Below are 18,927 nucleotides of genomic sequence, written 5' to 3' on the forward strand. Positions count from 1 at the left end.
AGTAGAAGGCACCCAGCCACCAGCCACAAGGCTGGAAGACCCCAGGGCAAAAGCAGCATAGCTAGGTGTACTAACCACAGACTGTAGAAGATGCCAATAGCTCTCCTGCGACCCATAGAGGACAAGTGAGATTTGGTGGGTGCCGACAGCAACGGAGCGACAAATATAAGTGATCCCACCCCTGGCCGCTGGAAAAGCCCATAACACCGTTGCAGACCCCAAGGAGAGAGCGCATCTAGGTGGGCAACAACAGTAGGCACCTGCAGCCTGAAGCCCCCCTGTGACGGCCCCCACGGCAGAGGAGGGAATCCAAAGGGCCACTGTGGCTACGAAGAGGGGCCCAGGCCCAGTTAGCAACTACGGACAGGGTTCCTGGTTGGTGAAGTATAAACAGCTGCTCCCCCCACCGCAGCAGCTGAAACAAGTGAAAGGAGCAACTAAACTCTATCTCCATGCGGAGGCACAAATCAACATCATCAAGCAATATGAAAAAATACATTAAATCTCCAGAACAGAAAGAAAGTAACAAATACACAGAAAACAATCCCAAAGAAAATGAGATATATAACCTAAATGATGATGACTTCAAAACAGCCATCATTAGGATTCTCAATGAGTTAAGAGAGAATTCTGACCGACAACTCAACGAGTTCAGGAGCTATGTCACAAAAGAGTTTGATACGATAAAGAAGAACCAAACAGAAATATTGGAAATGAAGAACACAATAGAGGAGATTAAGAAAAATCTAGATGCTCTGAACAGTAGGGCCGATAATATGGAGGAAAGAATTAGCAATTCGGAAGATGGCAATATAGAATTGTTGCAGGCAGAGGAGGAGAGAGAAGCAAGACTTAAAAGAAATGAAGAAACTCTCCGAGAATTATCAGACACAATTAGGAGATGCAACGTAAGGATTATAGGTATACCAGAGGGAGAAGAGAAGGAGAAAGGGGCAGAAAACCTATTCAAAGAAATAATGGCTGAGAACTTCCCAAATCTGGTGAGGGAGATGGATCTTCAGGTGACAGAAGCCAATAGATCTCCAAACTTTATCAATGCAAGAAGACCAACTCCACGGCATATAGTAGTGAAGCTAGCAAAAGTCAACGACAAGGAGAAAATATTAAGGACAGCCAGGCAAAAGAAACTAACCTACAAAGGAACCCCCATCAGGCTATCAGCAGATTTCTCAGCAGAAACTTTACAGGCTAGAAGAGAGTGGAACGATATATTCAAAAATCTGAAGGACAAAAATCTACAGCCGAGAATTCTCTACCCAGCGAAAATATCCTTCAAATACGATGGAGAAATAAAAACTTTCCCAGATAAACAAAAATTAAGGGAGTTCATTGCCACAAAACCTCCTCTTCAGGAAATCCTCAGGAAAACCCTCATTCCTGAAAAATCCAAAAAAGGAAAGGGGCTACAAAACCAAGAGCAGAGGAGACAAGTAGAAGGACAACAACAGAGAGTAGCAGCTCTACATCAGAACAGATTAAACCATGGGACGAGAAACAAAGGAAACTGAAGAAAACCAAAAAACAAGACACAAAATGGTAGTGGTAGGCCCCCACGTCTCAATAATCACTCTAAATGTAAATGGATTGAACTCCCCAATCAAAAGACACAGAGTGGCAGGATGGATCAAAGAACAAGATCCAACAATATGCTGCCTCCAGGAAACACACCTCAGCCCCAAAGACAAACACAGACTCAGAGTGAAGGGATGGAGAACAATACTCCAAGCTAATAATGAACAAAAGAAAGCAGGTGTCGCTATACTAATATCAGACAAGGTAGATTTCAAAACAAAACAGATAAAGAAAGGTAAAGAGGGACAGTATATAATGATAAAAGGGACTCTCCACCAAGAAGACATGACACTTATAAATATATACGCACCCAACACAGGAGCACCAAAATTTGTAAAGCAACTCTTAATAGAACTAAAAGAAGACATCAACAACAATACAATAATGGTAGGGGACATCAACACACCATTAACACCAATGGACAGAACATCCAGACAGAAAATCAACAAGGAAATAATAGAATTAAATGAAAAATTAGACCAGATGGACTTAATAGATATATATAGAACACTTCATCCAAAAACAGCAGGTTACGCATTCTTCTCAAGTGCACATGGAACATTCTCAAGGATTGACCATATTTTGGGAACCAAAGCAAACATCAATAAATACAAGAGAGTTGAAATAATATCAAGCATCTTTTCTGATCATAACGCTATTAAACTAGAAATCAACTACAAGAAAAAAGCAGAGAAAGGTGCAAAAATGTGGAGACTAAACAACACGCTTCTCAACAAACAATGGATCATTGAAGAAATTAAAGAAGGAATCAAATATTATCTGGAGACAAATGAAAATGAGAACACGACATACCAAATCATTTGGGATGCAGCAAAAGCAGTCCTAAGAGGGAAATTCATCGCAATACAGGCTCACCTCACTAAACAAGAAAAAGCTCACGTAAGCAACCTCAAACGACACCTAACAGAACTAGAAAGAGAAGAACAAACAAAGCCCAGAGTCAGTAGAAGGAGGGAAATAATAAAAATAAGAGCAGAAATAAACGATATTGAAACAAAAAAGACAATAGAAAGGATCAATGAAACAAAGAGTTGGTTCTTCGAAAGAATTAACAAAATTGACAAACCCCTAGCCAGACTCACCAAGAAAAGAAGAGAGAAATCACAAATTAATAAAATCAGGAATGACAGAGGAGAAATCACAACAGATACCAATGAAATACAAGAGATCATAAGAGAACACTATGAAAAACTATATGCCAACAAATTGAACAACCTGGAAGAAATGGACAAATTCCTAGACTCCTACAATCTCCCCAAACTGAATCAGGAAGAAATGGAGAATCTGAATAGACCAATCACAAGTAAGGAAATAGAAACGGTAATCAAAAACCTCCCCAAAAACAAGAGTCCAGGACCAGACGGCTTCTCTGGAGAATTCTACCAAACATTCAAAGAAGACTTAATACCTATTCTCCTCAAACTGTTCCAGAAAATTGAGAAAGATGGAGAACTCCCTAACACATTCTATGAAGCCAACATCACTCTGATCCCCAAACCTGACAAGGACAACACAAAGAAGGAGAACTACAGGCCGATATCACTGATGAACATAGATGCAAAAATCCTCAACAAAATTTTGGCAAACCGATTACAGCAATACATCAAAAAGATTATACACCATGATCAAGTGGGATTTATACCAGGGACACAGGGATGGTTCAACATCCGCAAGTCAATCAACGTGATACACTACATCAACAAAATGAAAAACAAAAACCACATGATCATCTCAATAGATGCAGAGAAAGCATTCGACAAGATCCAACACCCATTTATGATAAAAACCCTCAGTAAAATGGGTATAGAAGGAAAGTACCTCAACATAATAAAGGCCATATATGATAGACCCACAGCCAACATCATACTCAATGGACAAAAGCTGAAAGCCATCCCTCTGAGGACAGGAACAAGACAAGGGTGCCCACTTTCACCACTCCTATTCAACATAGTACTGGAGGTGCTGGCCAGAGCAATTCGGCAGGAAAAAGAAATAAAAGGAATCCAAATAGGTAACGAAGAAGTAAAACTCTCGTTGTTTGCAGACGACATGATCTTATACATAGAAAACCCCAAAGAATCCACAGAAAAACTATTAGAAATAATCAACAACTACAGCAAAGTAGCAGGGTATAAAATTAACGTGCATAAATCAGTAGCATTTCTATACACTAACAATAAACTAACAGAAAAAGAACTCAAGAACTCTATCCCATTCACAATCGCAACGAAAAGAATAAAATACCTTGCGATAAACTTAACCAAGGAAGTGAAGGATCTGTACAATGAAAACTACAAGACTTTCTTGAAAGAAATAGGCGATGACATAAGGAGATGGAAAAACATTCCTTGTACATGGATTGGAAGAATAAACATAGTTAAAATGTCCATACTACCTAAAGCAATATACAGATTCAATGCTATCCCAATCAGAATCCCAAGAACATTCTTCACAGAAATTGAACAAACAATCCTAAAATTCATATGGGGGAACAAAAGACCGCGAATTGCTAAAGCAATCCTGAGCAAGAAAAACAAAGCCGGCGGAATCACAATCCCCGATTTCAAAACATACTATAAAGCTACAGTGATCAAAACAGCATGGTACTGGTACAAAAACAGGTCCACAGATCAATGGAACAGAATTGAAAGCCCAGAGATAAAACCACACATCTATGGACAGCTAATCTTCGACAAAGGAGCAGAGGGCCTACAATGGAGAAAAGAAAGTCTCTTCAACAAATGGTGCTGGGAAAACTGGACAGCCACATGCAAAAGATTGAAAATTGACCATTCTTTTTCACCACACACCAAAATAAACTCAAAATGGATCAAAGACCTAAAGATTAGGCCTGAGACAATAAGTCTTTTGGAAGAGAATATAGGCAGTACACTCTTTGACATCAGTTTCAAAAGAATCTTTTCGGACACTGTAACTCCTCAGTTGAGGGAAACAATAGAAAGAATAAACAAATGGGACTTCATCAGACTAAAGAGCTTCTTCAAGGCAAGGGAAAACAGAATTGAAACAAAAAGACAGCTCACTAATTGGGAAAAAATATTTACAAGCCACTTATCCGACAAAGGGTTAATCTCCATAATATACAAAGAACTCACACTGCTTAACAACAAAAAAACAAACAACCCGATCAAAAAATGGGCAGAGGACATGAACAGACATTTCTCAAAAGAAGATATGAATATGGCCAATAGACACATGAAAAGATGTTCATCATCACTAATCATCAGGGAAATGCAAATCAAAACTACACTAAGATATCACCTTACCCCCGTTAGATTGGCAAAAACATCCAAAACCAAGAACGACAAATGTTGGAGAGGTTGTGGAGAAAGAGGAACCCTCATACACTGTTGGTAGGAATGCAAACTGGTACAGCCACTATGGAAAACAGTATGGAGATTTCTCAAAAAGTTAAAAATAGAAATACCCTATGACCCAGCCATCCCATTACTGGGTATCTATCCTAAGAACCTGATAACAGATATCTCAAGAGTCCGTTGCACCCCTATGTTCATCGCAGCATTATTTACAATAGCCAAGACGTGGAACCAGCCTACATGCCCAGAAACTGATGACTGGATAAAGAAGATGTGGTATATATACACAATGGAATACTACTCAGCCATAAAAAAAGACGAAATTGGCCCATTCACAACAACGTGGATGGACCTCGAGGGCATTATGTTAAGCGAAATAAGTCAGTCAGAGAAAGACGATCTCTATATGACTCCACTCATAGGTGGAAATTAGTATGTTGAGAAGGAGATCTGATCGGTGGTTACCAGGGAAAAGGGGGTGTGGGGGGAGGGTACGAAGGGGGAAGTGGTGTACCCACAACATGACTAACAAAAATGTACAACTGAAATCTCACAAGCTTGTAATCTATCATAACATTAATAAAAAAAAAAAAATCAGGTCCCTCAGAAATATCAAATCTTTCTTTTCAAATAGATGCATTCAAGGCTATCAATTTCCCCCTAAGTACTGCTTTTGCTATACCTTATAAATTTTAATGAGTTCTATTTTAATTTTCATTTAGTTTAAAATACTTTGAGACTTCTTCCTTGACCAATGTGTTTAGTAGCGTGTTGTTTAATCTCCAAACATTTTAGGATTTCCAGCTATCCTTCTGTAATCGATTCCTAGTTTAATTCCATTATGGTCTGAAAACATACTTTGTACAATCTCTATTTATTTTTGTGAAAGTGTGTTTTGTGGCCAAGATCGTGGTCTATCTTGGTGAATGTTCCATCAGAGTTTGAGAAGAATGTGTATTATCGGATGAAGTACTCTACAAAATGTCAATTAGATCACGTTGACTGATGGTGCTGTTCAGGTCAACTGCATCTATACTGATTTTCTGCCTGCTGAATCTGTTCATTTCTGAGAGAGAGGGTGAAATCTCCAAACATAACAATGGATTCGACTATTTCTCTTTGCAGTTCTGCCAGGTTTTGCCTCATATTTTGACGCTATGTTGTTAGATGTATACATGTTGAGGACCGTGTGTCTTGTTGGAGCACGGACCCTTTATGGTTATGTAATACCCCTCTTTATCCCTGATAGTTTTCCTTGTTCTGAAGTGTGCTTTGTCTGAAATTAATATAGTTACTCCTGTTTTCTTTTGGTTAGTGTTAGCATGGTACATTTTTCTCTGTCTTTATTTGTAATCTATCTGTATCTTTATTTTTAAAGTAGGCATTTTGTATACAACATTTGATTGGGTCTTGTTTTTTTAATCCACTGACAGTCTCGGTTTTTGAATTGGTGAATTTACACCATTTATATTTAGCGATTTTTTAAAAATACGGTAGGACTCATATCTACAACGTCTATAACTGTTTACTATTCATTATATCTATTCTTTTTTCTTCTCTTTTTCTGCGTTTTCTGGTTTTAGACAAGCATTTTATATGATTCCATTTGCTCTCATCTCTTACTATATCAATTGTTCTTTAAAAAAAGTTTCAGTGGTTGCGGTAGAGCTTGTAATATATGTTTATAACTGATGTAAGTCCTCTGTGACATCGCTTTCATTCCTTTCACTTATCCATATACTATAATCACCCAATACATTGTCACTATTATTATTAGCTCAGTTGAGAATAAGAGAAATAAAAGTTTCATTTTATCTTAATTTATTCCTTCTCTTCCTCTTTTTAATGAAGATCCAAGTTATCATTTTCCTTCTCCCTGAGGAACTTTTAAAAAATATTCATTGCAGAGCAGCTCTGCTGCTGATGAATTCCCTCAGTTTTTGTTTGTCTGAGAAAGGTTTTATTTCTCCTTCACGTTTGAATGATAATCTCACTAGATATAAAATTCTAGGTGGGTGGTGTTTCTTCTTCTTTCAACACTTTAAATATTTCACTCCACTCTCTTCTTGCTTGCATGGTTTGTGATGAGAATCCCGCAATTCTCATCCTTGTTCCTCTAGATGTAGGCTGTTTATTTTCCTCTGGATTCTTTCAAGATTTATCTTTTGGTTTCCTACGGTTTGAAGACGATATGTCCAAGTATAGACTTTTTTAGTATTTATCTTGTTGGGGTCTTTCCTGAGCTTCTACGATCTATGGTTAACCTGTCATTAATTTTGGAAAATCCTTGGCCATTATTACTTCAAATATTTTTCTACTCTGTTCTTTCTCTTTTCTCCTCCTGGTATGCCAATTACACATGCTACATATTTTGAAACTGTCTCACAGTTCTTGGATATTCTGGGCTTTAAAATTTTTTTTCTTTTTCTCTGTGCGTTTCAGTTTGCAAAGTTTCTATTGACATATATTCAAACTCACATATTCCTTCCTTGGCCGTATGCAATCTACAGATGAGCCAATCACAGGCCTTCTCCATTTCTTGTACAGTGTTTTTGGTTTCTAACATTCCCTTTTGATTCTTTCTTAGAATTTCCCTCTGTCTGTTGACATTCCTCATCTGTTCTTGTGTGCCATCTATTTTTTCCATCAGAGCCCTTAACATACTAATCATGGTTATTTTGGATTCTATGTGTGATAATTCCAAAACCTGTGTCAATGTGAATGTGGATCTGATGCTTGCTTTGTCTGTTTAGACGGTTTTTTCTTGCCTTTTAGCATGCCTTGCAATTTTTGGTTGAAAGCCAGACATGCTGTATTAGGAAATAGGAACTGAAATAAATAAACCTTTAGTGTGAAGTTCTATGCTCATCTGGCTAGCTGTTGGGCTGTGTTTAATATTTACCATAGCTGTGCATGTCAGAGGCTTCAATTTCCTGTAGTGTCCTTGCTTTTGTGTTTCTTGTGTCTTTAGGTTCCCCTAAATCTCCTCCTTAAACAGAGCCTATGCCTTGCAACTCTTTCAGCTATGATCCCATCACTATACTGCAGCCCTGGGGACGGGGTGGGAAGATGTTAAGGGAGGGGATATAATTAAAGCTTTTAGTGGGCCTGTGTCCCTGGGTTGTGACGTTCACAAGTGTTTCTAAGCTTTTTTTTTTTCTATTCTTGGAACTCTTTAGATGAGACAGGAAGGCTACAGGGGGCTGCAGTTGGGTAATTGCCCTTCACCCACGTGGGATAAGGCTTGGTAGTCTTTTCCCCTGCTGAGGAGGCTTCTATTACGGAGCACACTCAGGGGATATTTCAAAATCCTTTCAAAATGGTAACCTTTCTCCCCCACCCTCCCGTGCCACCAACATCAGAGTTTCTTCATGGTTCTTCACTGTGAGAACTTGGTAGGGTTCCCGGAAGTAAAACTCACGAGTAGGTGGGGCCTCCTCTTAAATGGTCCTCCAGGAGTTTCTCACTTTCATGCTGGCCCACACGCATCCTCAGCAATTTGTCAGTGTCTTTTACGTGTTTCTACCAGTTTATGGCTCTAGTGGCTTCTGCTCCAGGTAAGCGGATCTTAACTGTGATTCTCTGCATTCACCCTCTCTGAAGATCTTGGGTAGTAGTTTGCCCTGCAACCTCAATTCTCTCGTGACTTCAAGAAAAGCCATTGATTTTCAGTTTGCTCAGCTTCTGCTTCTCCTAAAGACCGTAGTAAAGACTCCCAAGCTCTTTAAGTCCTGGAGCTGGAACCAAAAGTCACTCCTCAAAGAATAATTCTTTATTTTCCTGTTCCCTTTCTCACATTTTTAAATGAGTTTGGCTGGGCCAGAGAGACACCTAAAATGGGAAGTCTGAGGAGAGGACAGACCATTGCTCTCTTAGGGGAAGAGGACAGGCAGAACTAGGGCTTCAGGGAGGACTAAGGATTCCATTTAAAGCTCACAGACTATCTGGGTGTGCTGGTAGGTTCCCAAATAAAAAATCCCAAACAGTGATTCTGCAGTCCTTGATTCAGTCATTTAGCGTTTCAGATCTGTGTAGGAGAACACCGTTCCCAGCACTTGATCATGAGTCATCTTGCCACGTCAGGCGCCACTTGCCAAGCCTTCCTTCGTGTTGGGCAGATCAGGAGAACAGAGCTGAGTCTCTGAGCAGATGCCGGAGCAAGAGCTCTGTCCCAGGATACAGGGGCCTATCTGAGGAAGCACAGATGTGACTGTGGGCCTCAGAGTCTATGCCCTCCTTGAGCAGAGGACTTCTGACTGAGAAGATCAAGTGTGGACCTCATAGCCAAAAATCCTCCTTCGAGGTTTTCAAAGAAGGAAAAACTGAAAGTATTTTATCACCTTTAAAAATTAATAAAAGGAAGGAACGCAAAATTATAGGAATTAAAATAGAGAGTCGTATTATTCTTGGATAACAAATATCTGACTTTCCTAAACAGAGAAGTGAGACCAATGAGTCCCAGCCACTCCTTCTTTTCTTTTTGTTCTCAGTGTCAGGGCAGAGCCAAGAGGAGAAGAAAAGGTGGAACACCAAGTGGTAAGGTTCTACCTATCCCACCTGAGCTCTCCAAGGGTGACCCTTCCTGTCCTTTCCATGAGGTCCCAGGTCCATGGTCTCTGAGGATGTCAATCGCTAGATACAGTCCCTCTCAGAAAACAGAGCCCTCAGAGGAGAGGCTCATGGGAAAGCAGTCAGAACCTGAAACATTTCTCAGATTCCTGCTCTGCCCACATCTGGGCATGAAGCAGTGATGGACCTGGGCAATGGGCGTGGCCCAAGAAGTGGCCACATGAGATGTCAAGAGTCAGAACTTCTGTCTCCTGACCTTGTGAAAGTACTTTGACTTCCTGGATGATCAGATTCTTCCTTGAAGTAACCAGTGACCTATGTTCCTCACATGGTGTTTTTGAGCCTCACGTGGGATGACATACATATAGGAATGAAAGCCCTTTGGGAATGATAAAGCAACATACATACGTGAGCTTTATTATTATCATTAACCGTGCGATCTTGAATCCTCATTCTTGGAGCTCTCCAAGTCCAATCTACCAAGGGTACCATCAAGGACATTCTACTCTGCCTCCTCAAAGATCTCTTTGCTTCTGTCTTCATCACTTTCCTGGATTCCCAGGTTGGAGAGCTTGCCAGAGCGAAGCAGAGGAGGCAAGGAAGGTGCTTTCTCTGCTGCAAAGGTGACTAAACACAATCCTTCTTTCCTGTATCCCGCTTCTTAGCAGGGCCTAAGAATTTCTAGGGCCTCAGTGAAACGTGAGATTGATAAGGGAGGGAAAATCCTCAGATTTCGAAATCCAGATTGTGAAAGTCTTGGGGAGAAGGAAACAACATAGATTGTGAGCTCAAGGAAGTGGGGGGATGTGAAAGGACAGTATGCAATGGGTGCCCCTACCTCTGTCAGACCTGCCAGGGCCCCATATATTTGTTCTGGTCCTGGCTGCAGCTATATATCTCCTGTCTCCTTCAGTCCCCGGGGCCAGCATCGCGATACCATCTGCTTTCGTCAACTGCTATGTCCAGACCCCTCCTGTGAGGTATGCAATAGCACAACCGTGGAGGTCAATCGGCTGCTGTTCCTGGAGGACCTGGAAGATGATACTGCCTCTGTGTCCTCTCTGGCTTCCACAGCTTCTGGGACTGAGTCATCATTCACTCTGTCCTCTGCCTTCTCAGAAGTCCCTCCAGGAGACCTAACACCATCCCCTCCACCTGACCCTTCCCCACCGCCCCCCTCCGTTCTCTCACCTAACCCGACGACACCCTTAGCTGGCTTTCTTTCACCCTCACCACCGGGTCACTCTATGCCACCAGAGCCTTCTTCTCCCTTGGAGTCCAAATTCCCAGCAGACCATTGCCCACCCCAACCCCTTGCCCTTCCCCCTCTCCCACCACATGACACCCAGGCAACGGGTCCTATTCTCCAACCAGAGACCACTCTGTCTCTGAATACGATCTTCTCTCTTGACCGCACCCTTTCCCAAGATATTAACGCCTTACCAAATTTGTCCCAGATAATCAATCCCAATGATTCACTAGCTTGTCATCACCCACCACCAAGCCTGTCTGTCTCACCACCGACAGACCACCCTTTAACTGTGACTCAATCTAAATCGGTTTCCATCTTATTGAATTCTGTTCCAGAGAACTCATCTGCAGATAGCCCTGGTGGGTTGTCCGCTGATGTCCCAACAGTCAGAGGCACTGACCATTCAAGTCTGTCCATTTCAGAATTCTCTTGTTGTCAGGCTCCTGCCAAGAACATGTTCCTCCCCACATTATCATACTCTGATTTTCAACGAGAGCAAGTTTCCCTCCGTCTACCAGAGACCTGTCTCTGGGGAGACTCTGCTACCAATCGCATGGAGGCCAGCAGCCATTCTTTCCTTGGCCTTAACGGCCAGGCATTCTTGGCAAGACAAATAAAAAAGAGAATGGATTTCCAGATTTTAGACAAGAAAGAAAAGGAGGAAGGACTACTTTCAAAACAAATGTGCTCAGAAAACCAACGGATGTCTTCAGGGAATTCACTGCAGCCACTTGACGTACAAGACACCACAGCCCCCAAAACTGGCTGGGACATCACAGGCAAACCAGAGCAGCTGAGCATTTGTCAACAGCTACTGTATGTCAAGACTTTGGGAGAAAACTTGCAGCAGAAATATACCCAGCTCTTTTGGGGTCTTCCCTCTCTGCACAGTGAGTCCCTGGTGGCCACTCTCCTGGTTTCTAGTAGTAGTGCCCCACTAGGGTCTCATTTTGTCTTATTCAATGGAATCTGTAAGGCTTCTGCAGTCAAGATGTGGGATCAAGAATCTCCACCACTTCCCCATTCTCACCCTCCTCCCCTCCCCGATGTACATCCGCAACCCTTCTCTCAGACCAACTCCCAATCCCAGCCCCCACCTTTCACTCAGGTCCGGCCCCATGCCCACCTTCAATCCCCACTCTCAATCCTACCATCTTCTTCTCCATCCCAGATTAGGGACCATGGAGTGTCTTTCCATAGATCCCAGATTCAGTCAGACTCTCATAGCTCAACTGAAAATCAACACCTGAAATGGCACATGTTGCAGAAGCAACAAGAAAGTCTGTGGGGTTTAGTCCCTGCATTCCAAAAATCTCAAGAAGCCACTTGTCCTCGAGCTCTCACCACTCCTTTGGTCAGCCAGTCCTCCCATGCCTATGTACCAGTCTCTGTCCTTCCTGGCCATGTTCATATCACCAGCGAACCCCAGGATAAAATGGAGCTCCACATTCCAAGGAGGCTATTCTCACACCGCTGCCTCCATGCCAGTAGGAATCTAGAGTCTCTGTGTAAATGCACAGAAACATCTCGGCAAAAAGGCAGACGTGCTCACTCACAGCTCCGTCAGCTTCAGGTCCAGAGTAGCAAGGCCCCAGCAGACTGAATTGAGTTTCCCAGGAAGCTTCCATGAGACGATCTCAACAAAGTTTCGACCGAGGCAGGACGTGAAGAGGAATCTTGGATATATCCTAGAGAAGAGACCAGAAGATAGTCCACAAAGGGTCTCAGAATGCTACCTACTAAAGAGTCTGAGGGCTGCCTCAGAGGCAGAAAGTAGCTGTGTGTGTCACTCAAGGAATTACTCAGGGAATGAACTCTTAAATGTCTCAAGGAAGGACACAGACCGGAATGAAGTGAAAACCATTCTTACATTACATCTAAGCCAGAAGTTTTGGCAGATCACTGCGGGGAGGGTCCCCCTCGGGGTGTGGCATTCATGGCTGGCTGAGGACAACCCATCCCCTCCTTCTGGGAGTTCCCAGAACAATATGGAAAACAGACATTTGAAAAACATAACAGTAGGTGGGGTCCACCCCCAGATGACCACTCCAGAGCTTTCTTTTCTGGATCCCAACCCCCGACAGGTGCTAGAAACCCATATTATAAGGTTTCGCGTGAGTCAGAGGTGGGGCCAACCCCTCAAAGTTCTTGAATCCATAAAATCCTATACGTTGAGAGAAGCCAAAACACGACCCCTTCCCCAACTTGACTTTCTCTCCTCAGCCAGCTATATTTCTGGGGTGGATTCCAAAGCTGAGGTTTCCAAGCCCCTTGAGGGCAGCTCTAAAAGTTTTCAGGGAAATAAGGTGAAAACAACGAATTCAGTCCCCATCCTGGATCTTCCACTCCCTGCTACCTCATCTGTGGGCAACGAAGGACAGGGGGCCCTAAAACCATCCCACTCTGATATCGACCAGGAGCTTGCCAAGGACATCCAGGCAATCGAGCATGGCAGACAGACTTCAGAGATCCTCACACACAGCTTTATAGACAAAGTGAGTCAGAGGAAGACTGCACCAGACAATAACAGATGCAGCCGAGAGGTGCCCACAAGGCAAGCTGGGGCTGGACATGTGCCAAGGGATGAGAATGTGAGTTCCAGTGATAGAGAGGACATGATTCAGGGCCAAAAGATGGTGGAGAAGAATTGAAAACATTTTTCCACGTCCACCATGAACTTCAGGGAGATATTCAAGGCTGAGGAGCTGTGCGTTCTTACATCACAATCTTGTGACATCTTGACAACCAACAAGTTGGGAAGCTCCCAAATGGCAAATATCAATGTGAGCAAAGTAGAAACTACCCTGACCAGTGACTGCCCCTCACCAAAAATACCAGTTCCCCAAGATTCCAAACCATCAGACATTAAAACACAGCTCCTTACCGAGTGGAAGTTTCAATTGAAGGGCAAGGAACATAGCCAGCCTAAAGGCTCTCCCGCTGACATATCCCTTACTTCAGATAGCTTGCCTTCCGACTCCTCACTGACTCAGTCCCAGAGCGTCTCCAGTGGGGACATGGGAGCTTCCCAGGTGCTGCAAGTCCACTTGGAGGACAATGGGGATTGGCGGGAACCCTGGGCCTCTAAGCATGTCTCATGGAAATGCCAGGATAGGAATTTCCTACCAGCTGCAAAGACAGTGAGACCTCTGGACTCCAGAGCAGGAGAATGTGGAAGCGAGGAGTCAGGAGTTGGGACGTCTAAAGCCAGAAAGAAGAGCCACTCTACTGAGGACAGAGAATTAGAGGGCACTTCCCCGTATCTGTCACAGAATGAACAGTTTCCTCCTGAAAGTTACTTCAGAAAAAAAATGAGGCCGTTTTTTCAGTGGATTAATTCCAAGAAAAAAATCACAGGGCAGGAAAGTCCCCAGCAAAAGGCCAAGTTCACGTCAACCTTTGCACCGCTCTGAGACCCAGCTCAAAGTGCAGCTCTCGTGAGCTGTGGGCCTCCTGAAGCTCATGAGCTCATGGCAGCCATCGGGAAGATCTTAGAGGAGAAACTAGCATGTAGATACGAACCTGAGGCTGCAGAGTTAAGTCAGCAGAAGGGGGAACTGCAGGCCCAGGTAGAGCCTGACGAGGGACATCCCTCCAACTACGGGGCTCTCTCTGACCCACAGCCAGGGGAATGGGCAAGGACCACATCCTGCAGCCAAGATGCTGTCCCTCCTGACAAGAGTTTTTGTACAAGGGTTAGACACAAAAGACACAGGATCAGACAGCCCTGGAAAGTTGTGGCCTTCAAGGACCAGCATTTATGCCAGAGTCAACCCCCTTCCCCACCCTACAGGGACTCTGTGCCCCATCCAAGACCCACCTACATGCATGATGTAAGCCACGTCCCTCTGGCCACCCTCACCTCTAATGAAAGCACTGTGTTCAGAGATCTGACTCTTCGATTCAAACAGGAAATGCTTCTCCAACACTTCCAGGGAGGAAAAATGTCCCCAAAGAAATCATTCAGTCCTTGTTGAGAAAGCATTGCAGTTTTCACGAGAACACATCCTCTGATGAGAACCATGGTTAGCACAACCAAGGATACTGATCGTCCTCAATAAATGTTTCTGCTAAGACAGAGTAGTGTTCTCTGTGTGGTGCTTTGGGGGAGTGGGTTTGGGGTTGCCAGCGCTTATGCTCAGGGAAAGGAAGGAGGGAAGTCAGCTCTGACTGATTGCCTCTTTTGGTTTCTGCAAGATGACCAGTCCCTTGTAGGGGGCCTGACAAGTGGCTTTCTCAGTTTTATCTTGGGTCCTGTATTTGACCTTACTCAGATGTCCTGTACTTAAAACACTTTAGTTTTTCATAAAAAGTACAAAAAGTTTACTCTAACAACTTCCGGGCCTTTTCAAAATGAGAGAAACCTTCAAGTCCAGAACTTGGCTCAACTTGTCTTTCCATCTGCTCCCTCACTATCCTGAACTATACACAGCTGCAGGGTGGGATGCGTTCCTCTGGAAGGATACAGCCAGAATTTCCCCTCGTTGCCTCAGAAAGTTTTGGAATTGGAAGTGTGGGGGTGTTTAGGCCCTGAGGTGAGTGGCAGGGGGAAATGCTGCTCTTGGATCTCTTGGTGAGGAACGAATGTCACCTGCTCCTAAGAGCCTTTCTCTCCCTCAGGAAGTCTGGGTGGTGGGCCACGTCCCCACGCCTCAGCTGACCCTAACGAAAATGGGGAGCAGTCCACCCTTCCCCTTCCTCTACCCTTCCTGGAGCGGAAGGGAGGAGAGAACTCGCAGCTCTGAAAAGGACCAGAGATAGGAATATTTTCCTGAAAACGGTGACTTACCTTCATTTAGAAAACGTTGCTGATTCCTGAGTATCTCACAGGTGAGCAGTCAGTGCAGGTGTGTGTATGGATGGGTTTTGCGATTGTGGACACTGGAGTGGCCAGGGCAGGGTCCAGGAACTGGGTGGGTCCCGCCGAAGAATCTGTTATATGTGGGGTGTTAACCTGTCTGGAAGGCACATTCTGAGCTCAACAATGAGGTCTCCCCGCATGTGAGGACACGTCAAGGAAAGGGCAGGGCCGCTCCCGAGGGAAACTTCCTCAGGATGCCCAGCTTGGTAGAATTATTGCAAGACCAAGAGATCACCTGGCTATCACTTGTAGGAATGGTCGTCGGGCAGCCACTCAGAATTTGGGGCAAAAGGAGACAACAAGTAGGGAAAAAGGAATGGTGGAGTGAGTGGAAAAGGAAGGAAAAAATGAGCAGGGGAAGAGTGACCTTATCATCACTCCTCATGATCCCTGAGGGTCACTTCGAGCTCAAAATGTCCCTTCCAGACAGATTAACACCCCACATCCTGGCCATCCACTCCACCCAGCACTACCTTACCTAGGCCTCACCTCCTGGAGACTAATCAGGGCTGGGGGGAGCACAATGATACCGCTGCAGCTAAGAGAACTTGGGATAGTCTTCGAGATTGAAGACAGTATCTCCAGGAATGTTGTCAAGGAGGTTGTCCTCTCATTTGGCGCCTGCCTTCCCAGCCATGCTGCATCTTACACCAAGGTTACAGTAATTTAGGGGTGTGTTAGTTACTATATAACAAATACCCCAAAAGTTAGTGGCTTAAAAAACCGAGTATTTATTAATTCATAGTTTCTGTTGGTGAGGAATCTAGGCAAGGCCTACCTGGGTTCTCTGCTCCAAGGTCTCTCACAAGGCTGCAATTAAGGTGTCAGCTGGGGCTGGGGTCTCATCTGAAGGCTTGACTGGGGAAATACACACTTCTTTGCTCACTTCTACAGTTGCTGGCTGGATGCAGTTCCTCAAGGCCTGTTGGACTGAGAGCCTCAATTCCTGGATGGCTGTTGGCTGGAGTTGGCTGGAGGCAACCTTCAGTTCCTTGTCATGTAGGCCTCTCCAACATGGCAGCTTGCTTCATCAAAGCCAGGAGAGAGTCTGCTAGCAAGACAGAAGGCACAATCGCGTAAACTAATGAGGGAAATGATATCCCATCACCTTTCCCTTATTCTATTAGTCAGAAGCATATCACGCGGTCCAGCTTACACTCAAGGGGAGCAGTTTATGCAAGGGTGTGACTAGCAAAAGAAGGGATCTTTGGAACCTTCTTACAACTCTTCCTAACACAAGGGTTTTCTTCTTGGACATCCCACTGAGTTCACCGAAGCAAAAGTGACCAAAGGGACCAAGTGGATCCTTGTGTTCATCCATATCCACGTCATCAAAGTTAAAGCTGTTTAATGGCTAAGCGGAGTAACGTCTGGTAAGAAAAACATCAAAGAGATTGAAGCACCCAAAGAAGGAGGGAAAGGTGGCATGGAGGTAAAGGCGGTGTGGGGTCATCATGAATGGTAAAGTGAAAGGAGCCCTTAGAACCACCTGCTTCACCACTGCCAGTATTCAGACTTAGAGGGGAGGAAAAATTAGGTGCAAGACGGCTCATCCTCGCCCCGCCACCGTATCTCCACTCTGCTCTAGCTCCCCGACTATAGGCCTAAAGAAGCAACCTTCAGTTCCCATAGAGATAGCCAGGCTTATAGAGGAAGCAAACCCTACAGCTTGCAAGGTTTAACTTCTGCTCTTATTGATATATTTAATATAGCACATCCGTCATTTCAAATTTGCTTCTCACAGCTTGAACACCAGAGAGAATGAATCACACAATCGATGGCAAAGCCAGTACTAGGGAATTCAGCATGTAGCTCCCATTTCTGGGATGTTTTCCATGAACCCATTGCCAAAGAGCTTCTAACCAAGGGAGAGGTGGTGGCTCAAAAGGGCTGACTTACTGGCTGGGGTCACAAAACAAGTCATACCTGGTGCCCAGATATTTGCTTCTATTCAGAGAAACACTGGAGGAGGCAACGAGACAGAATTTGCACACTCAGCACATCTAGGCAGTGAACTGTCCAAATGAGGTGACAGTACCACCCAGGAGTGATCCCACACTCTTGTTCTGCTTCTAGTACTGTTTTCCTTTTTCCCAGATTCCAGTTCCTATGGGAAAGCAGGACTCTTACCAAAAGAAGGAAAACGTGTTAGCTGAACAGTGACTGGAGAGATGAGGATGAATTTCTCTAGAACCAGATTTCATGGGCTTGCTGCTTATACCCAGAGATCAGTGCTGTGCAGCTTGGGGGGCGTGGGGGGTGTGTGTGGGGGGGTCTCATTTACATGATATTCTGTGGCGCCCGAAGAACTTTCAGTGACATAGAATGTGATGGGAATGGGTTACCTGAATTTTTATACCCTCAAGCCCACACTCCTAACCTAATGTCAGGGCGAATAGAGTGCATGAATTGACTGGTACCTTGATGTGGCTTGGGTATGGGAAGCCCAGATCCCAGCTCAGGCACTGTGAATTTCTCTGGTACCAGGTGCTGCCTAAGGGAATCAGCTTTCTTGAGGCAGCCTTCACATGGATTAACACTCAGAACTGTGCCCTAATCTGCAGCCACAATGAAGGGGCCCAGGCTATGAGAAGGGGCTCTTCTCTCTCTCTCTCTCTTTTTTTTTTTTTTTAAAGATTGGCACCTGAGCTAACAACTGTTGCCAGTCTTCTTTTTCTTTTTTTCTCGTTTTTCTCCCCAAATCCCCTCAGTACATAGTTGTATATTTCAGTTGTGGGTCCCTCTAGTTGTGGCATGTGGGACGTCGCCTCAACGTGGCCTGATGAGCGGTGCCATGTCCACACCCAGGATCCGAACCAGTGAAACCCTGGGCCGCCAATGCGGAGGGTGCAAACTTAACCACTTGGCCACGGGGCTGGCCCCGGGGCTCCTCTTGAGGCCTTTCCTCTGGAACTTCCATTGGCGCTGGATCAGAGCCTAAATTAGGCTATTTTCCTGGGGTCACAAGGACACGTTTGGTCTTCCTCAGGGAGGCCAAGTGGAAGCTCAGAGATTTGTGGAGGCTGCCTCCCTATCTCTCCCAGGAGACTCGGGGTCTGTTCCTGCCTTCTATGGGGGCCAGGAGGTAGAGAAGGAACTGAGTACTATGCAAGTTTAGCAATGCTTCACTGTGGGAGGGGGTTGGGCTGACAAGAGTAGGTAATTTTCCTTTGCAGGGATTCTTGCCCAGCTTGAGGCAACCTTCATTTGAAGCGGGATAATGCTGTTTCTACCCTCCACCTGAGGGGACTCCAGAAGGAATAAAAGTTACCTTTCCTCATTTGTCTTACGGG

General features: G+C 44.4%; 1 long non-coding RNA gene across 1 annotated transcript in view; it reads right to left on the reverse strand.

Moving 5' to 3' along the window:
- Positions 1–18,927, reverse strand: part of LOC102147588 (uncharacterized) — a 452,754-nt gene that overhangs the window by 60,927 nt on the left and 372,900 nt on the right. Inside the window, exon 25 of the long non-coding RNA XR_011431371.1 lies at positions 16,413–16,682. This is a non-coding gene — a long non-coding RNA (uncharacterized lncRNA). The remainder of the gene's footprint in view (positions 1–16,412; positions 16,683–18,927) is intronic.

Source organism: Equus caballus, chromosome 23 (assembly GCF_041296265.1).
Source record: "Equus caballus isolate H_3958 breed thoroughbred chromosome 23, TB-T2T, whole genome shotgun sequence".
In the NCBI taxonomy this organism is placed as follows: domain Eukaryota; kingdom Metazoa; phylum Chordata; class Mammalia; order Perissodactyla; family Equidae; genus Equus; species Equus caballus.